The 23,354-nt window shown below is 39.8% G+C and overlaps 1 long non-coding RNA gene across 7 annotated transcripts in view; it reads left to right on the top strand.

Moving 5' to 3' along the window:
* LOC310705843 overlaps positions 1 to 23,354 on the top strand; it is a 246,338-nt gene that overhangs the window by 148,803 nt on the left and 74,181 nt on the right. For all 7 annotated transcript variants that reach the window (XR_014525478.1, XR_014525479.1, XR_014525480.1 and 4 more), the window contains one exon: positions 7,564 to 7,627. This is a non-coding gene — a long non-coding RNA (uncharacterized lncRNA). The remainder of the gene's footprint in view (positions 1 to 7,563; positions 7,628 to 23,354) is intronic.

Genomic DNA, 23,354 nt, shown 5'->3' with positions numbered 1-23,354 from the left:
AATCCATCTGGCACTCACCCCTTAAGTTTGCTGTTAGAAGAGGGATGTACCTGGGCTCTCAGTTTCTGGAAACAATTTGGAAGTGTTAGTGGATCCCTAGCAACCATTGGCATGCTTTCTCTAGTTTTCAGCTCCTCTCAAAAATGGGAACTATTATTATCTCCAGCCAGCAATGAGGAAAAGGTAGGAGAGGTACCCTAGAAGATTACCACATCAAGAAAAGTCTGAAAGGACTTCTACTTTTAAGAGTTGAATATGAACTAACATTCTGTGAACTGCAGAGTAGTTGTAGAGAGAAACAAGTGATGAAAACTAGTCTTCAGTGAAAGTCTATAGTAGCCAAAGGGAGAGGAGTTCCTGGCAAGTATGCCTAAGATTTCAGCCTTAATCTTTCAGTTTTTGCACTTCTTTTTGTAATGTAGAAACAGTAGCAGCACCTTTCTAGTTTGGCCACATTGTTTGGAAAAATGCTTAGGTCTTAAAAGTCCTATGAGTTCTTCCCTGACAACAGAGCTGCCTGCCCTCAAGCCCGTAAAGCAGTTTTCATGGCTAAGTATCTCGCAGCCCCACATTTCTTTCTAGAGAACCCACTTGACCTAGTTTCTATCACTATATTATTTACTTTTTTTGTTAAGCATGCTTAGCAAAATACAGACCTTGTTGTTAGAAACAAGTCAAAAACAAGTAGGCACATTAATGGTACAAAGTGTTTATTTATTAAATTGTACTTAGCATCATAGAATCATAGATTTGTAGAGTTGATACCCCTGGGTCATCTAGTTCAACTCTTGGCAATGCAGGAATCTCAACTAGATTATACATGACAGATTGTCATCCAAGCTTTGCTTAAAAACCTCCAAGGAAGGCGAATTCACCACCTCTTATGGAAGTCTGTTCCACTACTGAACAGTTCTTACTGTCAGAAAGTTCTTCCTGATGTTTAGTCGGAATCTCGTTTCTTGTAACTTGAAGATCCTAGCCTGTGGAGCAGGAGGAAACAAGCTTGCTCCATCCTTCATATGACAGCTCTTTAGATATTGGAAGATGACTATCACATCTCCTTTCAGCTTCTACAAGGTAATCATGGGGAACTTTGTCAACAATCTTACTGAACTCAAGACATACTATGTTCACTGCTTTCTCCTGATCCACAAAATAGTAACTATCAAAAAGAAAAAGAAAAAAAGAAATGAGATTCATCTGGCATGACTTGTTTTTGAGAAAGCCATGCTGGGTCTTAGTAATCACAGCATCTTTTTCTAAGTGCTCAAGGACTGACCTTTCATTATCTGCTCTAGGACATTTCTTGGTATTGGTGTCAAGCTCACAAGTCGGTAGTTGCCTGGGTAGTCTTTCCCCCCCTTTTGAAGATGGGGACAATATTTGCCCACCTCCAGTCTGTAGGGACCTTACCTGTTCTCCAAGAATCCTCAACGATAATAGACAGATTCTGCAATTACATGCGGATGGGGTTTCTGTTACTTGCCTTTGTGTATGACAGCTGGTAACACTCTATCCTTATGATGATGTATGATTGGACAGTAAACTAATCAACTATCCTTTGTCATTGGTAGTAGACTGGGAGCAATAGAATACAAATTAGGGAGATCAGGAGGTCTCCATCATATGCCAATATAATAATGTTTTATAAATCTGTGGTATGGCCACACTTGGACTACTAAGTACAGTTCCAGTCAGTTCATCTCAAAAAGGACAGTGTGGAACTGGAAAAGCTTCAGAAAAGGGCAACCAAAATGACTGGAGCAACTCTTTTTCTGAGGATTTTTAATTTTTTTTTAAAGGGTGAGCTTGGGGGGAGGAATGATAATGCATAATGTAGAGAAGTGAATTGAGGAAAGTTTTCCTCCCTCATAATATTGGAACCCAGGACTGTTGAACGTTGGAAGATTTGGGGCACACAAAGGAGGTCCTTCGTACAGTACAAACCATGAAATTTGTTCCCACAAGATGTAGTTATGGCCACCAACTTGGCTGGCTTTAAAAACAGGTTAGACAAATTGATGGAGGGTAAGGCTATCAGAGGCTACATGTCTTGACCAGGATTCCCTTCCCCTATGTCTCTTAGTGAGAGATTTCACAGTAGCTTTGGTGCCCCGTCTTGTGGAACCTGGACGCTGTACTCTTTGCTGAAAATCATCATTTTTTTTATTTGTTTAAAAATACCTATAGCACACTTCTTTTTGCCAAACCTAAGGCAGCTGTTATTAATGCAAGAGAACAAACAAACAAAAAGCACAGCCATCAGCAATTTTCCTGCACTAATGATTTGGAAGCAATGATTTCCTATTTGAATGACAATATTTTAAATTAAACAAACCCTTTTTAGAATATTTGTGTTGTTGGGCAAAAGTTGTCACTGTTCAGAGGGCCTTTTTGGTAGTGGCGCCTGCCCTGTGGAACACCCTCCCATCAGATGTAAAGGCAACAAGCAATTATCTTATTTTTAAAAGACATCTGAAGGCAATATTTAGGGAAGTTTTTAATGTTTAATGCAGTATTGTGTTTTAAATATTTGGTTGGAAGCCACCCAGAGTGGGCGGGGTATAATTTTAATTATAATTATTTAAACAAACAAGCAAAAGCTGGAAATGTTGAAAGTGCCTTCCCTGCCTTATTGAGCCAGAACAACACTTTTCAGATAATGCTGCCATCTTATCAGAACTACATGTAAAAAAGTATATCCCCCCCCTCAACTTGTTGTCTTTCCTGAACTCATTATTATGAAGTAAGAATGATTTGGAACCTGCTTGGAATCCTACACCCATTAACATTGTGATTCTGACTTTAGGGAGGCTTATTGACGGTCCCTTTCCAGATCTGTGGAACCCATTGATTTAGTTTATTTGCATAGTCCTGCTAACCATGCAGAGTGACTAAGACCTATTGGCTTTGTTCCTGCCAGCCCTGACTGTCATGAAGCAGTTTATTGTATTCTATACTTCCTGAATAGGGACGCGGGTGGTGCTGTGGGTTAAACCACAGTGCCTAGGACTTGCCGATCAGAAGGTTGGCAGTTCGAATCCCCACGACGGGTTGAGCTCTCGTTCGGTCCCTGCTCCTGCCAACCTACAGTTTGAAAGCATGTCAAGTGCAAGTAGATAAATAGCTACCGCTCTGGTGGGAAGGTAAACGGTTTCCGTGTGCTGCTCTGGTTCGCCAGAAGCGGCTTAGTCATGCTGGCCACATGACCCGGAAGCTGTATGCCGGCTCCCTCAGCCAATAAAGCGAGATGAGCGCTGCAACCCCAGAGTCGGTCACGACTGGACCTAATGGTCAGGGGTCCCTTTACCTTTACCTTTACCTTTTTATACTTCCTGAATGCTGTTCAAAGTTATGTCTGCCATCCTTAACCTGCCCACACTGGCTTTCTCTGATTAAGTGACTTATTTTTTTAAAAAAATTACAAGTTCTCTTAAACTGTCAAATGGGAACTTGTGTTATTTTGATGTGGGAAAATCATATTTATGTGACGTCATTATGTCAGTTTAGTGATGCTTATACTTATTTTGAACATGATGTTGTATAGCAGAAGCTGATACTTGTGTCAGCGCAGACTATTTCAAGCTAAAGTTCATTCTGAAATGATAACTGTAGGGCCCATAAAGCAAAATATCATGTTAAAGAATGTCATGTCAGAATACCTCTTGGGCACTTAATCAGGTCAAAAAGTAATATAATAATCTTTTTGGCTCATTTGTCTTTCCCCCCTGAAAGCAAGGACTAGTTGGAGTCTGATCAGAATTCTGAGTCCATTGACATCTTGACAATGACTTTGGCTGATTTTTCCATTAATGCCTTACATACATTTATTACTACTTACTGGTGTACATTTAAATTCCTACTATAATTTGAATTAGGGCTCAGTAAAAATCTAATGTCAATTTTCACAATAAAAAGGGAATGTACCCCTGTTGTCAAGGCAACTAGTCTATTACTCCCCAGTCTTGGCACACAACAAAGTGTAGAGCATACTGCAAAAGAATGACTTGGTTTGCCACATAATCACAACTGATGGACTTAGTAGCATTGTACTTAGTAGTACAATAAGGAGGAATAAATAAATTGGATGCTTGAGGAACTGAATTTCTGATCCTTACCACCTCCTCCTGGATCTCCCAGATAATGTCCACCTGGAACAACATGGGGATTGGAATGTAGTTATTCTTCAGATTTCACAGATCTCCAAATTCTGTGAATTCTTGGCTCAAAAAAATGCCAAGTTGCATTAAAAATATTTTAGGAGAAAATATGTTTTGTATTGTGTAAAGTCAAAACAATATATGTTTCAATATGTATTTTTAATAAAAGAAAAATATATGTGTATTTACATACTAATTTCATGCAGAAAACAGTACAGAAATGGGATGGAAAACTCAATCAATGAACATATGTGAAAAAGATACAGGCAAAAAACAGACTGACAGGGCCATTTCTAATTATCATCATGTAATCATTGTTTTAATCAATTGTATGTAAATTTGCTCAGGATTCTTCTAGTTTGATCCACCCCCACATTTTCCAGTAGATATTAATTTTATATTTTTGTTATTAATCTTGACCCTTGATTTTCTGTATTGTCTATGAGCTTTAATCATTAGTTTTCATTGCATCATATTAATTCCTTGGCCCACTGTTCTCTGAGCCCCCCAAGTGGAACAGGCAGTGGCTGAGAAAGTTCAAGAGCAAGAGGCTGCATTCCTATACTCGCTTGCTTCAGAGTCCCACTGAACTCAATTGGGCTTCCTCCTAAGAAGGCACACAGAGGATTACATTTTGACTGTTGAAAATAGGAGAAAAGAAAATGGAGGAAGCCTAGGGAAAAATATGCATAGCGAGAAAAATAATGACAGGAGGAGGATTTTGTTTGAAGATTCAAGAATATTTTTTTATAACTACAAGTCTGACAATTAGCTGTTGAAATCAAATGTTGAAAATCAAATATGTATAATCTACCCCTTCCTCCAGTCTTAGTTTTTGTTTCCCTCTTAGGGTTGTCAGATCACAGGGCTGCAGAGGCAACAGAAGTCTTTCACTTGGCTGGATTCCCCTTTTATACAGCAGCCATGTCTCTTTCTGGATCTACTAATCTTAGGCTCCTTTGCCTTCTGTCCCTAAGTCCTTCAAACCTCCCTTAGGGTGCAATCCTATCTCCACTTACCTAGGAGGAAGCCTCATTACTCGATGGAATTTACTTGTGAGTCAACATACATAAGAGTACACTATTCATTTATCTTTCCTCTTCCTTCATGTCCATACCAACAATCTGAGGTTTTAGCCCAGACCTACTTTTTCACCAGCTCCCTTATTTCTTTGTCCCTACCACATTTGTCCCTTCCTCAAGTCTTTACCTTTCCACATTTCGTTTAGTCAGCCTCTCAGCTAGCCACCTGATCGCTGTTTTAGCTGTCCTCATACCACCTCTCTGACCTTAAGTGCTACAAGGCTTCTACAGATCTCATTTTTATCCATTTTGTGTCTCCCTTCCTTCTCTTTTGGTTATTCTCTCTTCAGGTTCTTGTTTCTCAGCCCATGTATCCCTTGCTCCCATGCTCCATCCTGGGCTTTCTTTCTAAAGTACAGCCAACTCCTGTCATTTCTTTAGGGCAAGGTTAAATCCTATAATGCCTGACCTTGGTCATACTTGCTGGAACAAGTATAAGCCCAACAACCACTGGAAGGTCACTGCTTCCCCATCCCTGTAGTAGCAAAACTGATGACTTTATTTTCCTTCACTGAAGCTGAGCTGGGTGGAAACTACACACATATAAAAACCGTTCTGAAAATGTTTTTTTTTAAAAAGCGTTTTTAAAAATACACTGAGTTTTCCATAAGGCTCACCATCTCCATCTAGTGTCACATTGTATATTGCACTTAAAACATTTTATTTGTGGCTATATAGCTGAGTCCCTGAACTACAAACATTGTAATAACTTTGGGTCAAACTACGCACTACATTCCGTGCTTTTCTTTTTTGCATTTAACATGATTGTTTGATAGAGAACAAACAAAATAGGTGTAGGGACTTTGGAAGATGGCAAGTGGTTTACCCCTTTCCTTCCTCACCATGACCCCACTGAAAATCCCAATGGGAGCAAATGGCAGGAGAGGGGATTTTTGTTGAGACTGTGGCAAGCAGGGAAGCCAACCTTTCCTGCAATAGTCCCAATCAGGCATGGCTACACCTACTGGTTTGTTGCTGTTGTTGTTAAGGTGAATTGCAAAAATACATCTAATGCCAAATATAGTTATAAACTTCATAAGCATTTCATGCCATCATTGTAGCTCAGCCAGATAGAACTGGAAGGTTCTCTGACTCAAGCACAGTACAACATTGAAGCTTAGCCAATCCATGACAGAGGTGTTGCTATGGCATGGCCAGTGCACTCCAGCCTGTCAGCATCTCCACGGCTCCTTTTCCTGTTAAGGACTTACTTTTCAGCTGCTGCTCACCCCATGTAAAATGATGGATGAAATCAGACTTAAATTTAGTGTTAATTCACCACAGGGCTTACTCGTTTTCAGTTCACATCCTTCTTAGGTTAAAATTTGAAATTCTAAATTGCAAAAAGCATTTGTTTTCCATTGGTATTACTTTCAAGTAATATTTTATCTTAAGGAAGTTCATAGCTGTATACTTAAAGAACTTCAGCTGTAAGTTTTTGGCTTGAATATCACAAACTGTATACATCTGTGTCTAGTCCTCCTTCCACACATTATCTGCATGTTCACGCCGATCCAAGTAGGAATCACAACACACACAGAAGCAGTCTTTCATGCCATACATACATAACTGGATGAGGAGCCAGATGCATACGTGTTTATTAAAGAATTAATTTAAAATTCTGTTTAGTGCCAAGATGACTTCTAAGAAGTTTCCAAAACATGAATGCCAATTGTATGACATTGGTAACAATACTGAATAGTTAAAATGAGAACTTAATTAAAATACATTAAAATAGTCCAATTAAAACATTAAAATGTAAGCATCCATAAAAAAATATGCAATGAAACAATTCCCTTAGAAACAGCACAGAAATTTTAAAAGGAGACTTGGGTCAAGAGGTCAAGGGAAAGCGAGGGGGTTGCCACTTCAGATGGGTCCTCTCATGTCAGCAGGAGGTACTTTCCACAACACTGGTGCCACCAGTAAAAAAGCCTGCTTGCATGTCCCCACAGGCCATTCCCCAACCTTATATTTTGGACCTTCACTCGTGGTTCCACTCTTATGTAACCCAAACAGCAGCATCTACATGCAGCAGATCTGGAGTAAATACAAAGTTTGCAGAAGCACATAATAATTTTAAGCAGAACAATCCATAAGCCAGCGACCCATGTCCCAAAGGAGGACTGGTCCTAACTTGCCTTCAGGTGTGCTACTAGCTACCACGTAGACTTAAATCATAACAAAGTCTTGATTTCCTATTAAAATATCAAAGCACATTAAATACGTTGTTTTACAATGAAGCGCTGGATTATATTCACAGAAGTTTGCTGAATGAGTTATTTGGTGACTGCTTACCTGAATTCATTTCACTTCTTTAGATGTCTGGGTGCCTTGAAGACATTTTTTAAAAGAGCTAGATTTCTGCCATTTCAGAAACTGGAGGTAAGCTCATAATACCTTTATTTTAAAGTATAAATACAGTAAAAGTATATGTGGAGCGGTGGCAACTTCACACTATGTTGTCCTCAGGCCAGTCACATTCAGTGGGCTTCTTAGACTGCACAGTGAAGGGCCTGCTAATGGGGAAGCCTCTCATGATCTCTGGCCTTCTTGCTAAGCTAGCTAGTTATTGAGATCAACTATTCTGGTATCAGACTGGAGTCTGGAAGTGAAGCCTGCTGTGCAAGAAAAAGGAGCTAAGAGCAGACCCAGAACTTTTGTTTGTTTGTTTGTCTGTTTGCATTTTTTAATCCCACCTTTCATTCATCTTGTACCCAAGCTGGTGTACAAATCTTTCCCAAACAGTCTTGCATCCGGGCATTGACCACACGCAAACCTGCTTAGCTTCAACGAGATGGTGGCCTCCTGTGCCTTCAGACCATATCTGTGATGTGGCACCAGCAAACAGAGCCCAGTGGTTTTGGTGGTCTAGGAATCGGGCCTAATAGCATTTCATACCCTCCAACATTTATCCAATGAAAATAGGGATGTCCCATTTCATGATAATAATTTTACTGTTTACACCCCATACATCTTACTGGATTGCCCCAGCCACTCTGGGCAACTTCAAACATCTATAAAAACATTAAACATTAAAAAACTTCCCTATACAGGATTGCCTTCAGATGGCTCAGGGGTCGGATAACTCCATGCCCTCCAACATTTATCCAGTGAAAATAGGGACATCCTAAGGAAAAGTGAGACATTCTGAGATCAAATCAGAAATCAGGATGGCTTCTCTAAAACAGGGACATCCCTGGAAAATAGGGACAGTTGGAGGGTCTTGTATATACTTAATTATTTAGGAATTTATAAGCCAAACTTGCATACAAAATATAACAAGGCAGAATACAAAATATAAAAACAAGTCTGAGCCAGATTTGGCTGCTGGTTAGCTACCAAGCCAATTTTTAGGTGTTAGTTTTGGTCTGTGAAGCCCTACACAGCTCTGGCAGTGACCCTATCATGGGCTAGTTTACATGTAGTTATGGTAGTACAGTCATACCTTGGGTTGAGGTAGCTCCGGGTTGAGCATTTTCGGGTTGTGCTCCGCGGAGACCTGGAAGTAACAGAGTGCGTTACTTCCAGGTTTTGCAGCTCATGCATGTGCAGACACTCAAAATGATGTCATGCGCATCTGCGGAAGCGGTGAATCGCGGCACGCGTAGATGCGCAGACGCGGGCTGCGTTCGCTTCAGGATGCGAACAGGGCTCCGGAACAGATCCCGTTCGCATCCAGAGGTACCACTGTATTCATAAAGGCACATACAAGTGCTATATGCATACCATATCTTTTGGCTTGCTGATGTTTATAGCTGTTATTTTGGATATGCTGATATTAGTTTTCATAACCATGATGAGTATGCAATATACATCTAATTTTGTCAATTCTCATATGTTTTAAATTTTGGCATCATCACAGAAGTCTTGAATTGATGTCTGTAGGCTGGGATGTGTCACATTCAAGGTTCACGGACCCATTATGCTGATGAAATATTTCCATATGTAGTTGAAACTGTAACTCATTAATATTCAATAAAATAAAATTAAATACTATAAATGTACCACATGCTTGATTTAAGGTTAGCTATGAGTGCATAGCTTGATCTACATTAGCTAGTCATGCTCCAGAAACAGTTCTGAAGGTTAAAATCAATTTTGTCTTGCTACAGTTTCAAACACAAAGAATACCATTGTTTTCTTCACATGTGGCAACCATTTGCGTTTATATTAAGTTGAAGTGACTGCCATCTAGTGGTCCAAAGAAATTTCAGTCACTGCAACTGAAAACAGCAGTAAGACCTCACAGACATCACTTCTCATACAGAATGTGAGAGATACTGTGTATCATCTGGCTGATCTTGGAAGAATAGCGTTGTGCTCTAATGATGCCGGTTATTTCCTTACTATACAATGCATGTTGTGTTTTACAGCCATAGACCTGTTGCTTACATGCTTATTCTTTAGGTTCTTCTGTAGTGACTATGATGACTACACTTCCCAAGATGTTCCTTTGGCATAAAGAGATCTTTTTGGAATAATGTGAAATTGTCTTCAAAAGAATGAAATTTCTCAGGAGACAACTAACAGCAATCTAGTTTTCATTATTCCAAAATATATTTCCTTTTCCTCTATGTAGTGGCTCCAGAATGGGCTACATTCCTGCAAAACTCTGTGTGTAAACACACACACACCTTCATCACAAAACGTATTTCTGGAAGATATTTCTGCTAGAAAAGGGTTTTGGTGTATTGATGTGTTATGAGAGAAATTCCCATGAAAGCAGAAGGAAGCTTCATTTAAAAAACAACAACTGCAAACTGTGGAAGGAAAAGAGATGAGAAGGTGAAAGGCAAGGGCTTATGGAAGAAATTAAGAAAATGAAGTTTGTTTTTAATATAGCCTGGTGTGTTAGATTCAGACTACAAAAAGCAGCTAGTGTGGTTACAGTTATATAGAGTGTCCGGCCTGCAGGGCATAATAAATGGAACTCTTATTTATAGTTTATGTCAAAGGAAGTAACCCATAGATGCAAAGGCAAAAGAAACACTGCTCTTCTGCTAAAGTTCGATTTAGGAGTTGATATTATCCATGGATAATGGATTTGTTAAAGAATCATATAAGGATACCTATAATATCTACTCAGCTGTATGTCTAATTGAGTTCAATGGGACTTACTCCCAGGCATGTGAATATTGTATCATAGCCTTAGAACACACACATCAATACTAGAAGCCAGATGGATATTTAAGAACATAAGAAGATCCCTTCTGAATCAGACCAAAGCCCATCTAGACCAGCATTCTGTTCTCATGGGGAATGCCCAAGGGAGGCCTCCAAGCAGGACTGTACTCTTCCCACTTGTGATTCCCAGGAACTGCTATTCAGAGGCATATTACCTTGCTGGCGGACATGCTAGGTAGCCATTGAAAGCCTTAGGCTGCATCAATAGTTCTGGGTTGCGCAGCTCCGTGGGCGAGCAATTGCTTTGCATCCAAGAATTCCTAGGCTGAATCCCTGGCATCTCCAGTCAGCACTGCGAAAGACATGGGCATCTGCTGCCAGTAAGCATAGTTCAAGGATGACTAATTCATAGCCCTCCAGATGATACTGGACTTATAAATCCCATCATCCTATTGACCTATTTGGTTCACTTGGAAACTTGAGTTTTGTTAAGTCACAAAGGGAAGGGGCATAGTTTGCCCTGACCTCCTTATCCTGTTTCTGAAATTGCTCAGTTGCTTTACTCCATGATACATTGATGATTTGTCACTAGGACATTCTGGGAGTGGGCTCCCACATATTTTGTTCCACATTTCTAGCACTGGCCAGTTTTTCCCAGGTTGTGTTGCAGCCAGTTAGAGCAGAAGGAGCTCATCTGAAAAACACAGGTGGTAAATAATAGTAAGTAGGGATTTGAAAGAGGGAGGGTCTTTAAAAAGTTTAGCTCCCTTAGAAATGTTTTTTTTTGGGGGGGGGGAGGGGGGGGTCAGACAGTGGGTGGAGATGAAGTGGGGATTAACTTCCTGTGAAGATTTTCTTTTCAATTTGAAACTCACTTTTAACTGATTTAATACTGAACTGAAATCTGAAACTTGGACTTTGTCAGAGGCCTAAGTTATTGGCCATGTTTGCTGTGACTTGCCGGAGTCAGAGACAAACAAAACCTGGAAGGCCACAGATGTTTAACCCAACCTTGGTGTAGGAAATCTTGACATAGAAGGACTTATGATGTAACTCGGTATAAGATGACTTCTGTTTGATTGGGAACAAGATTGAAATATTAGTTACAGCAAATTATTGATGGCATGTTGTACCAAGTTTCTTGTGACAAGTTCCTTAATCTTGTAGGAAATGTGCAGTGATGTTAGTTTGGAAAGTTTCCTTCAGACTCTGCAGTTTCACAATTGTATTAAAGTCATTTCCCTCTTCTGAAAATGTATTAAATTATATTTTGGGGAATGCTTAATTAAGTACATTATCTAGAGAGTACAGGTTCATGCCTGTGCCTGCAATAGACTGATTTACAGAGAGAACCTGTGTCAGGTGATTCAACAGTCTACTTTACAAATTGGCTAACTGAGTTGCTCGCTCAGGCAACTCCTCTTGGACAATAAGACCTAGTGATCTATTTTATGAGATCCTTTCAAATGAAGTGTGAAAGACGAATATTATTTTTTCCAAGAAGAAGTTAAGCAAAATAAATGGAGGAGAATCACTTATCTGTTCTCTATCCAAGTAGTTTTCAGCAGAAGCAAAAACTACATTCCCAAATTCCGTCAGCTTCATAATGTAAGACTACATCTCATCCATTTGAAAATGAATGTCATACTTTTATCCAAATACCTTTAAATGGCGCAATTTGTCATCGAACTACATTGACTTTAAAGTAGTTAAAGGCTATGAAATGAATAGCTTTACTGGGGATTTGTTTGGATAGAAAAGCCATATGGATATAAAGTTTACATTTTAAGCATACTGAACCTTTTAGTAACTCCAGGATTATTTTTTCTGGCAAAAATGCAAATATGTGTGGCAATTTTATACCTCATTCATAGCTAACACTGACTACTCCTGCAACACCTGAAGAAGCACACCTAGGTTTGAATTGCTGGGAAAATGTGATATTCTAGCAGGAGAGATACTTCTAAAAGATCTCTGGATGTCCCACAGCAAAGAAGAATGGCAGGGCATTCCTCAAGGGGGAAAGTTGTTGATTTGGCACATCCTGACATTGTTTAAAGGTAAAGGGACCCTTGACCATTAGGTCCAGTCGTGACTGTCTCTGGGGTTGCGGCGCTCATCTCGCTTTATTGGCCGAGGGAGCCAGCGTACAGCTTCCAGGTCATGTGGCCAGCATGACTAAGCCGCTTCTGGTGAACCAGAGCAGCACACGGAAACGCCGTTTACTGTGAAGTAAAATTCTATGCACTAGGAAGCCTCACTAAGCTTGATTAGTAAGTGTTACTAGGCTCCAATCTCATGCTTGCTTATTTCACAAGACATCTAGGATTGTGTAGTTTTATGATTGTACATTAGAAGTCATATCTGGTTATCAGGTCATAGCTTTTAACAATCTTCATACATCTGTCCCACAATCTCCAGATCATCACAGCATCATCTGAATTAAAATGCAACATTATTTATAGCTATAAAAAAGAGAAAAGAGAAGCAATTAATATGTGGAATGAATTACATTTTTATTCAGGAATACTGTACAAGTGAAATAGTGCAGGATATGCAATAAAATAGCACGAAATGAACTCCCTCATCCTTTAAAAAAAACAAATAAATTATAAAAAGAAGCATTGAACAAGTTTTTAGTTCTGTTAATATCTCCACAATTTAAGAAACCAGATTTTTAGTTATTATGGTCATGATAGCTCTGAGTTTTTTTCCCATGTGGTTTTAAATTACTTTTTTAACTGAATACATCTGTTGAAAAATACTGTGATTTCATTTAAAAACTAGTTGAAAAATCAAGCAGAATTATTGGGATGTTACCCAGAGTGTAGGAACATAGAGAAGTACAACAAGAAATACCATATCATTCTGAATAATCCTTGGGTTGTTTCCCAAAAAGGAATCACTATAATTTGGTTCTGCCTAGCTGATACTCATTACAAATTTTAAACAAGATATTGGAAGTTGGAAAAGAACAGGAACATTTCCTCTCCTCAAATGACTTGTCTGTTTTATTCGTTTTTATGTTTTTACCCATCCCAATCCTTTGGGACGGAACAGGCAACAAATAGAAAGAACTTTCCAGTCGTAATTGAAATATGCCTATAACTATAAAGTGCATTTTTATTTCAACATAATTTCATCCTACTTTTTTATCATAGACCTTTCCTATATTGTTGCTCTGACTAATACAGCAACCCATTCCTCTATGAAAATACACAGTAGTTCTGATACATGCAAGCTATTACTATATCTTCCATTCCCAGCTGTGGTCAAAATCCAATGCCTATTCAGGATTTTTGTTTGCACAAACAATGAGAATCATGTGTGGGGAAGTGGGGGGAAAGTGGTGCTAGCCACCATGTTTCCATCCTCATAGCTGTCTGCAGGTCAGAGGCAAATATCTAGAGTGGAAAACCTTTTCTACTCAGGTAGGCTCCCTGCGCGATGTAGAACCCTGGAACATCAGTATTCTAAATTGTATTGGAGGTCTCCATAAATGGACATTATACTACCAACCTGGTGAAGGGCAAGGAATTAATTAGAATGCCTAAGCAGGGTTCTAGCAATGAGATTTTTATTATGTCACATTTCTTCCGTGGCCTCTACCTTGTGCAACACTAACTGTGCATCTTCACATTCATTAGTGATTAACTGCTGGTTCTTTTAAAGATCACCATAACTTACCACCATAAATTCAGTATTATCAAATTCTTCATTTTGTGGCTTGATTTCCATCTATGTTAAATATCTCATACAGACCAATATCTACTTCCTAGAATTCAATTTTGGATGCTATCTTTGTTTCTTACACTGTAACTTAGGGGGAGCTAACACAGAGAAAGTGCCTGACCTGTGCGTTCCCGCTTCCCACCCCCCAGCTTTTGAATTGGGTTCACACCTCAAACACCAATGAAGAAAGTGAGCAGCGTTTTAGATACAGGTTGTGCCCCCTAAAAATGGGTCGCCATGTCAGATAGCATCTTACTGTGTCTCTGTAAAGTCAAAGGTGGATGTGCTGCTTTGTAAGAAAAGAACAGTAGGAGTTCCAGTGGTCGTTGTAGAGGCTGCGGGACTACAGAGTCCATAGAAACTGTGGCCTCACACTTAAGATTCCCAAACAATTGCAGGAGAAGTTGCAAAGTGATATAAACCAGGGTCAGACACAACAAACCAATCTGATCAGCCAGAGGTCAGCAATGAATAAAAGCTGACTTAAGGTAGGGTAAGTCAAAGGCGTCAGGCTCAGAGTTCTGTTGTATCAACAATTGCTGAGAATTGTTAGGAGACCCCTATTTCCTTTGCAGAGCTACGGTTCCTAGAGCTTCCTGGGAAGACAATTAGGCTGTTAAATGACAGATTGTGAGGGGAATATGGTTCTCCTAACAACTCTCAACACCTTTAACAAACTATAGTTCCCATGATTCTTTGGGGGGGGGGAACAATGACTGTTTAAAGTGGTATGATACTGTTTTGAATGCATAGTGCAGATGGGGCCAAATCAAACACCAATTAAAATATAATAATTTTGCAAGCAGGAACGCAAACATTTTGATTAGGTGATTTAAAATGCTTTTAGACTCCAAAGAAAGTGGACACACTCAACAGCCTGATCTACAAGGCCCTACTACTAGTAATATCAAATGAAGACAGTGGGGCTAAATTAACTTGAACCCTAGTATTGCAATTTTGAACCCTAGTACATTGGAATCTTAATTTTGAGCTCTAAAATGTCTGATTGATGGTGGGACAAAAATTAAGTATCTCAAATTGTAGAGAAATATGACTTTGATCATATTGACTGAATCCAGTTAATTTTACTGTAAAAATTCATAATTCAAATAAAGTAACCTTTTTGTCAGAAAATAATTAATTTATACACATATAAACACTGAAGTATATTGTACACAATACTTGCCTCATTTCAGGTTCATTATTCCGGGTCCATAACTTTGGAGAATCCCAGGGGTGGAAGTTGATACTATACCCAACTCACCAATTTAAACAACAAAGGAACTAGGCTTGAGATAGATCTTTGCTCAGAGGAGCTTAACATTTGATTGACAGGAGTAAGGGACCCTTTTCTAACATTCTATAAGGAGCAGTGTTTTGGGGGGATGCATGCCAGCATGCACACAACCTTTTCTTTTAAAATCTTTTTATATTCATTTCTACATCCCCAAATTTTCTTATAAAAATAATAAGGTTTGGGGTTATGCAGGTTGTGAGCTGTCATGTCAATTGACATGCATTTTTATTTTCAGATGATTAAGACTGTAGCATTTTTATTGTATGTATAAAATTTGTAGTTATTTATTTCATCTACAAACAAGTCTGTTTTATTTTGTCAGTTTGCCCCCACCCCAAGAAGAGTCCTATCAGCAGAACATGTTAATTTCTTTCTTTATTAAATTTTTATTAGATATTTCAACATAGTAATTTAAACAAAAATACATCATCCACACTGTTTCCCCCCTCCTTTCCCCACCCCAAACAGAAAACCCAACCGACCCACCCCGGACTTCCCTCAGCTCCTTTCTCTGGTTTCTCAACACATCTTTCTGTCTGCATATTGTAAAATTGTAAAGATCCTCAGATTATCTATCTATATATTACAATAAAGAGTTTGTGAATGCTTATTCAAAACCTGCCAAAGAGTCCAATTCATTTTGTTGCTTCTTTAAGTATTTCGTAAAAGGTTCCCATTCATCTTTAAAATCACAGTTATGCTTGTCACGTAGTTTGTGTGTCAATTTTGCCAATTCCGCATAGTCCATAGTTTTTCGTCGGGATTTCCTCATTCTTCCATCCTTGTACTATTAAGACTCTTGCCGACATTGTCGTGTACATAAAAATGTTTTTAAAATTTCTTTGGCAGGTCTTTTCCCATAATCTCTAATAAGAAAGCTTCGGGCTTTTTCACAAATGTTAAATGAAACATTTTCTTTAACTCATTATATATCATTTCCCAGAACATTTTAATTTTACTACAATCCCACCACATATGGTAAAAAGTCCCTTCTTTTTCCTTTCATTTCCAACACAAATTTGAGCCAGTTTTATACATTTTCCCTAACTGTGCTGGTGTTATATACCATCTATACATCATTTTCATGTAATTTTCTTTCAATAAAGAACAGTCTGCTAATTTTGACTATTTTCCATAACCTTTCCCAATCTTCCAACATAATGTCATGGCCTATGTCTTGCGCCCATTTAAAGCAGAACATGTTTCTTACTTTAGAGCAGGGGTGGCTAACAAGGTGCTCTCCAGATTTTTGTTGTACTCAAACTCCCATCAGTCCCAATTAGCATAGCCTCTGACTGGGAATGTTGGGAAATGTAGTCTAGCAACATCTGGAGGGCACCACATTGATTAGTTCTGCTTAAAAGGCTATCTTACTGTTGTGTTCATAACTACATGTTTTAAAAATCTGTTGTTGTTTTTAAAAAACCATTTAGGTTATTGAATTTGCTTTTATAATAATTGTACTTCCAGATTTACTGCAGACCATATTTAAATTTCTGGGAAGCATTTGGCAAGTCTGTTTGCACATTAGTACAACATTCTCTAAGTTCTCACTCATGAATGTTGAGACTGTTTTCTATAATTTTGAAAGACGATTGAACTGGATTTCCAAGTTCCTAGTTCCTACTGGGCTTTAAACTGACTAATGGGCTTTAAAGGGCTTTAAACTGACTAATGTGGGGGAGGGAGACAGTGCTCCTGAAGGTAGGAGTCTATCAATTGATGAAGATGATCATCCAAATGTCATAGACCAAATGGAGCAAGCAGCACGCAGACCTAGTGGTGGGAGGAAAAAATCCTTAAATAAGAGACACGGGGGAATGATTAATGGACTTCAATGTCTGTACACTAATGTGCAAAGCATGGGAAATAAACAAGATGAGCTTGAGCTCTTGGTACAGCAAACTAAATATGACATAATAGGCATCACTGAAACCTGGTGGGATAAGTCCCATGATTGGAATGTAATAATGGGGGGATACAATCTATTTCAGAGAAACAGACCAGACAAGAAAGGAGGAGGAGTGGCGTTATATGTCAGGGATGTGTATACCTGTGAAGAAATCCAAGATTTAGAACCTCAAAGCCAAAGTGAGAGCATTTGGGTCAAAATTAAGGGAGAGAAGAATAACAGAGACCTCATTGTGGGAGTTTACTATAGATCCCCAAGCCAAACGGAGGACATAGATGATGCCTTCCTGGAACAGATGGCCAAGCATGCAAAAGGAAGGGAGATAGTAGTAATGGGGGACTTCAATTACCCGGATATTTGTTGGATGTCAAACTCAGCCAAGAGCATAAGGTCAAACAGATTCCTCACTGGCCTTGCAGACAACTTCATTGTCCAGAAAGTGAGAGAAGCAACAAGAGGAACAGCCATTTTAGATCTGGTCCTAACCAATGTTGATGACCTGGTTAGTGGGGTAGAAGTGGAAGGATCATTAGGCGCGAGTGATCATGCTCTTCTAAAGTTTACTATACAGCGGAAAGGAGCAGCCAAGCATACTAGGACTCAATTTCTTGACTTTAAGAAAGCCGACTTCATAAAACTTAGGGAAGTGCTGGGTGAGATCCCATGGACAGTATTACTAAAAGGAAAGGGAGTTCATGATGGCTGGGAGTTTGTTAAGAGGGAGATAGTAAAAGCACAAGGTCAGGCAATACCAATGAGACGGAAACATGGAAGGTGCTTAAAGAAGCCAGGGTGGCTATCTAAAGAACTTTTAACTGAGTTAAGATTAAAAAAGGATGTGTACAAAAAATGGAAAAGGGGGGAAACCACCAAAGAGGAATTCAAACAAAAAGCCAGCACGTGTGGACACAAAGTCAGAAAAGCTAAAGCACAGAATGAACTCAGGCTTGCTAGAGAGGTTAAAAGCAACAAAAAAGGCTTTTATGGGTATGTTCGTAGCAAAAGAACAAAGAAACAGTGGGGTCACTCAGAGGAGAAGATGGTGAAATGCAAACAGGGGACACAGAAAGGTCTGAACTCCTCAATGCCTTCTTTGCCTCAGTCTTCTCCGATAAAGAAAACAATGCCCGACCTGAAGAATTTGGAGCAAATGATTCAGCAGAGGAAACACAGCCCAGAATAACTAAGGAGATAGTACAAGAATACTTGGCTAGTTTAGATGTGTTCAAGTCTCCAGGGCCAGATGAACTGCATCCAAGAGTATTAAAAGAACTGGCAGATGTGATCTCAGAACCACTGGCAGTCATCTTTGAGAATTCCTGGAGAACAGGCGAAGTCCCGGCAGACTGGAGGAGGGCAAATGTTGTCCCTATTTTCAAAAAGGGGAAAAGAGAGGACCCAAATAATTACCGCCCAGTCAGTCTGACATCAATACCAGGGAAGATTCTGGAGCAGATCATTAAGCAAACAGTCTGTGAGCACCTAGAAAGGAATGCTGTGATCACCAACAGTCAGCATGGATTTCTGAAAAATAAGTCATGTCAGACTAACCTGATCTCGTTTTTTGACAGAATTACAAGCCTGGTAGATGAAGGGAACGCAGTGGATGTAGCCTACCTTGATTTCAGCAAGGCATTTGACAAGGTGCCCCATGATATTCTTGTAAAGAAGCTGGTAAAATGCGGTCTTGACTATGCTACCACTCAGTGGATTTGTAACTGGCTGACTGACCGAACCCAAAGGGTGCTCATCAATGGTTCCTCTTCATCCTGGAGAAGAGTGACTAGTGGGGTGCCACAGGGTTCTGTCTTGGGCCCGGTCTTATTCAACATCTTTATCAACGACTTGGATGATGGACTCAAGGGCATCCTGATCAAATTTGCAGATGACACCAAACTGGGAGGGGTGGCTAACACCCCAGAGGACAGGATCACACTTCAAAACGACCTTGACAGATTAGAGAACTGGGCAAAAGCAAACAAGATGAATTTTAACAGGGAGAAATGTAAAGTATTGCACTTGGGCAAAAAAAATGAGAGGCACAAATACAAGATGGGTGACACCTGGCTTGAGAGCAGTACATGTGAAAAGGATCTTGGAGTCTTGGTTGACCACAAACTTGACATGAGCCAACAGTGTGACGCGGCAGCTAAAAAAGCCAATGCAATTCTGGGCTGCATCAATAGGAGCATAGCATCTAGATCAAGGGAAGTAATAGTGCCACTGTATTCTGCTCTGGTCAGACCTCACCTGGAGTACTGTGTCCAGTTCTGGGCACCACAATTCAAGAAGGACACTGACAAACTGGAATGTGTCCAGAGGAGGGCAACCAAAATGGTCAAAGGCCTGGAAACGATGCCTTATGAGGAACGGCTAAGGGAGCTGGGCATGTTTAGCCTGGAGAAGAGAAGGTTAAGGGGTGATATGATAGCCATGTTCAAATATATAAAAGGATGTCACATAGAGGAGGGAGAAAGGTTGTTTTCTGCTGCTCCAGAGAAGCGGACACGGAGCAATGGATCCAAACTACAAGAAAGAAGATTCCACCTAAACATTAGGAAGAACTTCCTGACAGTAAGAGCTGTTTGACAGTGGAATTTGCTGCCCAGGAGTGTGGTGGAGTCTCCTACTTTGGAGGTCTTTAAGCAGAGGCTTGACAACCATATGTCAGGAATGCTCTGATGGTGTTTCCTGCTTGGCAGGGGGTTGGACTCGATGGCCCTTGTGGTCTCTTCCAACTCTATGATTCTATGATTCTATGATTCTACTGTATTTTTATAGCAACCTCTTCAAAATTGTCCTTGAGGTACCCCGTATTAAGTATCTGTGGCCAATGCAACACAATCCTTGTCACATATATTTATCACGGCATCAGATTTGATGTGCATAAAGGCCACCTCCACCTCCACCCCTTTCCTTCCTGTCAGTTCTCCACATTCCCATGGCATATCAAAGTGGGATGCTCAGGTATGTCTTGTTTAATGTTGTGTTGCAGGTTCAAAAGGAGGAAGAGGAGACATACAAAAGGGGAGATATTTAAAATATACTTCCTGTCCTTCCATTATAATAGTAGCTAGCTGCCAAGAAAATTTTGTTTGTCTACTGCTTGACTGCGGCTAATCTATATTTGAATCATTTTATTGGCTTCCCTTCCCCTTTGGCCGTAGAGACTAAAGGCAGATGCAGAGGCAGTAACTAGGATTCAGTGGGTGATACTTTTTATTAGATCAGCATCACATCTTACTGAAAGGACATCATGGACTGCTCAACTGACACAAAACCCCACACATACACTATACAAAAGAATATAAGCCTCATCACATCACCTCCCCTCCCCCCAACCTTATACTATACTCAACACTAATGTCTCACAACAAATGTAACTGATTTGCAAGAAGGACTGTGCAACCTGAAAAAAAAATAGAGCAGGCATGTACTTTTGTAAACCAAGAAAATCTTTAATAAAGACAAATTTAAAAAACAACAACGGCAAGGTTAGGTAGCTTCCACAGCATGTCTATCAAATAACCAATCCTATTGCTACTAGTTTATGTAATGGTCTCACAAGGGGAGCCTCATTTTGTTGCCTAGGCAATTTAGGAATGTGCTCCCTCACTTCTGGTGCTGTGCCTATGAAGCCATCAAAGTACTGACCAATGAAACCACTGCAGTCTGGGAAATGAGGGGATGTGCCCTTATTTTTCCTAGGTGTTTCTCCTTCTCTTGCCATGCATGATGTGCTGTGGTGATATGTGGCTTATCTTCACATTGCAGCATAGGAAAAAGGCAAATTCTCCTACTTGCTTAAGCAATACAAGGGTGTGCTCCTTGCACAAGGGGTGAATGCTTTGTAGCCCTCCGCAAAGTATGGCCTAAATGCAAACTCAGGAGTTGCTTTAGCTCAGTCTTAACAGCTACAGTTACGGTATTTTTATTTTTCATTTGTGCGCTTTCAGGCAGTATTACTGACAATTAAAGGAAATGGCCATAACCGAGTGGTAGGCTCTATCCCTGACATCTCCAGGTAAGTGTGGGAATGTCTTCCTTCTGAAAACTTGGAGAGCCATTGCCCTTCAGGGTGGACAATACTGAGGTAGATGGACCAATGGTCTGCCTGATTATAAGGCAGCGTCCTATGCTGTTGCAATCCCAAAGATGTCAAAAGAAATAAATCACCACTTCCAGTTTATGCATCATTCTGCAGCTTCCTGTCTATGAAGCATAACAAGTAAACATTAACCAGTACACTTCATTTCACATAAATAATGTAAGTCCTAGATTTATTACACACACCTTATCTTACTCTATTTTCCTAGATTTCAAAACTGAAATCTTAAAGGTCTACTGTCAAATGTTTGACTTACATTATAGTAGTTGTTTTCCCCCATTATTTTTACTGTGAATATCTCAGTCTTGAAAGCTCAGAATGAGCTTAGGTTTGCAAGAGAGGACATCTGGCTTGCCAGTTGTACATGTGAAAATGATTGAGGAGGGTTCTTAGTGGACCACCACCTTACATGAGTATTAAGTGTGATGCAGCAGCAAAGAAAACCACCCCCAATGCTATTCAAGGTTGCATCAGCAGAGGTATAGTGTCCCAATCAAGGGAAGTAATAGTACCACTCTATTCTGCCTTGGTCAGGCCACACCTGGAGTACTGTGTTCAGTTCTGGGAACAACAATTTAAGAAGGATATTAACAAAGAAGAGATATGCAAACTATCTCCAAATATCTAAAGGGCTGTCACATGGAGATTCCAACTTAATATCAGGAAGAACTTTCTGAGGGTAAGAGCTGTTCAACACTAGAACAGACTCCCACATGAGGTGGTGGATCCCCCTTCATTGGAAGGCCCTTTGTCATAGTTGAGATTCCTGCATTGCAGAGGGTTGGACTAGATGACACTGGGGTCCCTTCCAACCGAAGAAGAAGAAGAAGAAGGAGGAGGAGGAGGAGGAGGAGGAGGAGGAGGAGGAGGAGGCCAGGCTCAGGGCAGCTAGCAAGCAATAATAAAAACAAGTTGAATGAATACAACTTAAAAACAAGATTAAAGTACAACATTAAAATATTGAAACAATATAATATTAAAATGCAGCCTCATCACAGGAGGAGAAAGGAAAAAGAAAAAAGAAAGAGGGAGGGAATCAAACTGGCTCCAAGCCAAAGGCCAGGCGGAACAACTCTGTCTTACAGGCCCTGCGGAAAGAAATCAGATCCTGCAGGGCCCTGGTCTCATGAGGCAGAGTGTTCCACCAGGCTGGAGCCAGTGTTGAAAAGGCCCTGGCTCTGGTTGAAGCTAATCTTACTTCCTTAGGGCCCAGGACCACTAGGGTGTTGCTATTTATGGACCTTGAGGCTCTCCGTGGGGCATACCAGGAGAGGCGGTCCCGTAGGTACGAGGGTCCTAGGCCATGATTCTATGAAATCTTTGTTGGGGTGGGAGGCAAGAAAAAAAATGAACTGCACAAATCTTAATTTTAAAAAATGCTGTGCACTTTACTAATCTGCAAGGATTTATAAAACATTGTTCTAAAATGTCCTCTATTTGTATTTCTCTATTTGTATTTTATCTTGTTCAGTCATTTGAGAAGATTTGGAAAAAGTGAGTAACAAATGCAATTAATAATAATAATAGCCAAATACCAGTAGGTTTTATCAAGTTCAAAAGATGAGTCTAGGGAGAAAAATGAAACTTCTTCAGTTTCTTTCAGTTTTGATGGTGAAGATTTCTTCTCTCTCTCTCTATTTATATATATGTTGACTTTCTAGACTAAAACTATTTTAAAATTCAACATAGCACAAGTCAAAGGGACATATGTTAGAAGACTGATGGGTTATTTAAACTTTGCAAGGAAAGCATTTAGTTTTAAATTCTCGGTTTTACTTTCACAAGCCTCATTATGTAAAGCAAATATTGAAATGCCTGTTAGGCTGCAATCCTAAACATCCTTTACCAGTGAGTAATTTCCATTGAACTCAGTGGGCCTTATCTCTGAATAAACATGCTTAGGAGTGTGCTGTTTTTTCAAAAGTATATATAATAA

This window comes from Podarcis liolepis (assembly GCF_965112155.1).
Source record: "Podarcis liolepis genome assembly, chromosome: 4".
NCBI classification, from domain to species: Eukaryota; Metazoa; Chordata; class Lepidosauria; order Squamata; family Lacertidae; genus Podarcis; species Podarcis liolepis.
This window is presented reverse-complemented; position numbering and strand designations above follow the sequence as displayed.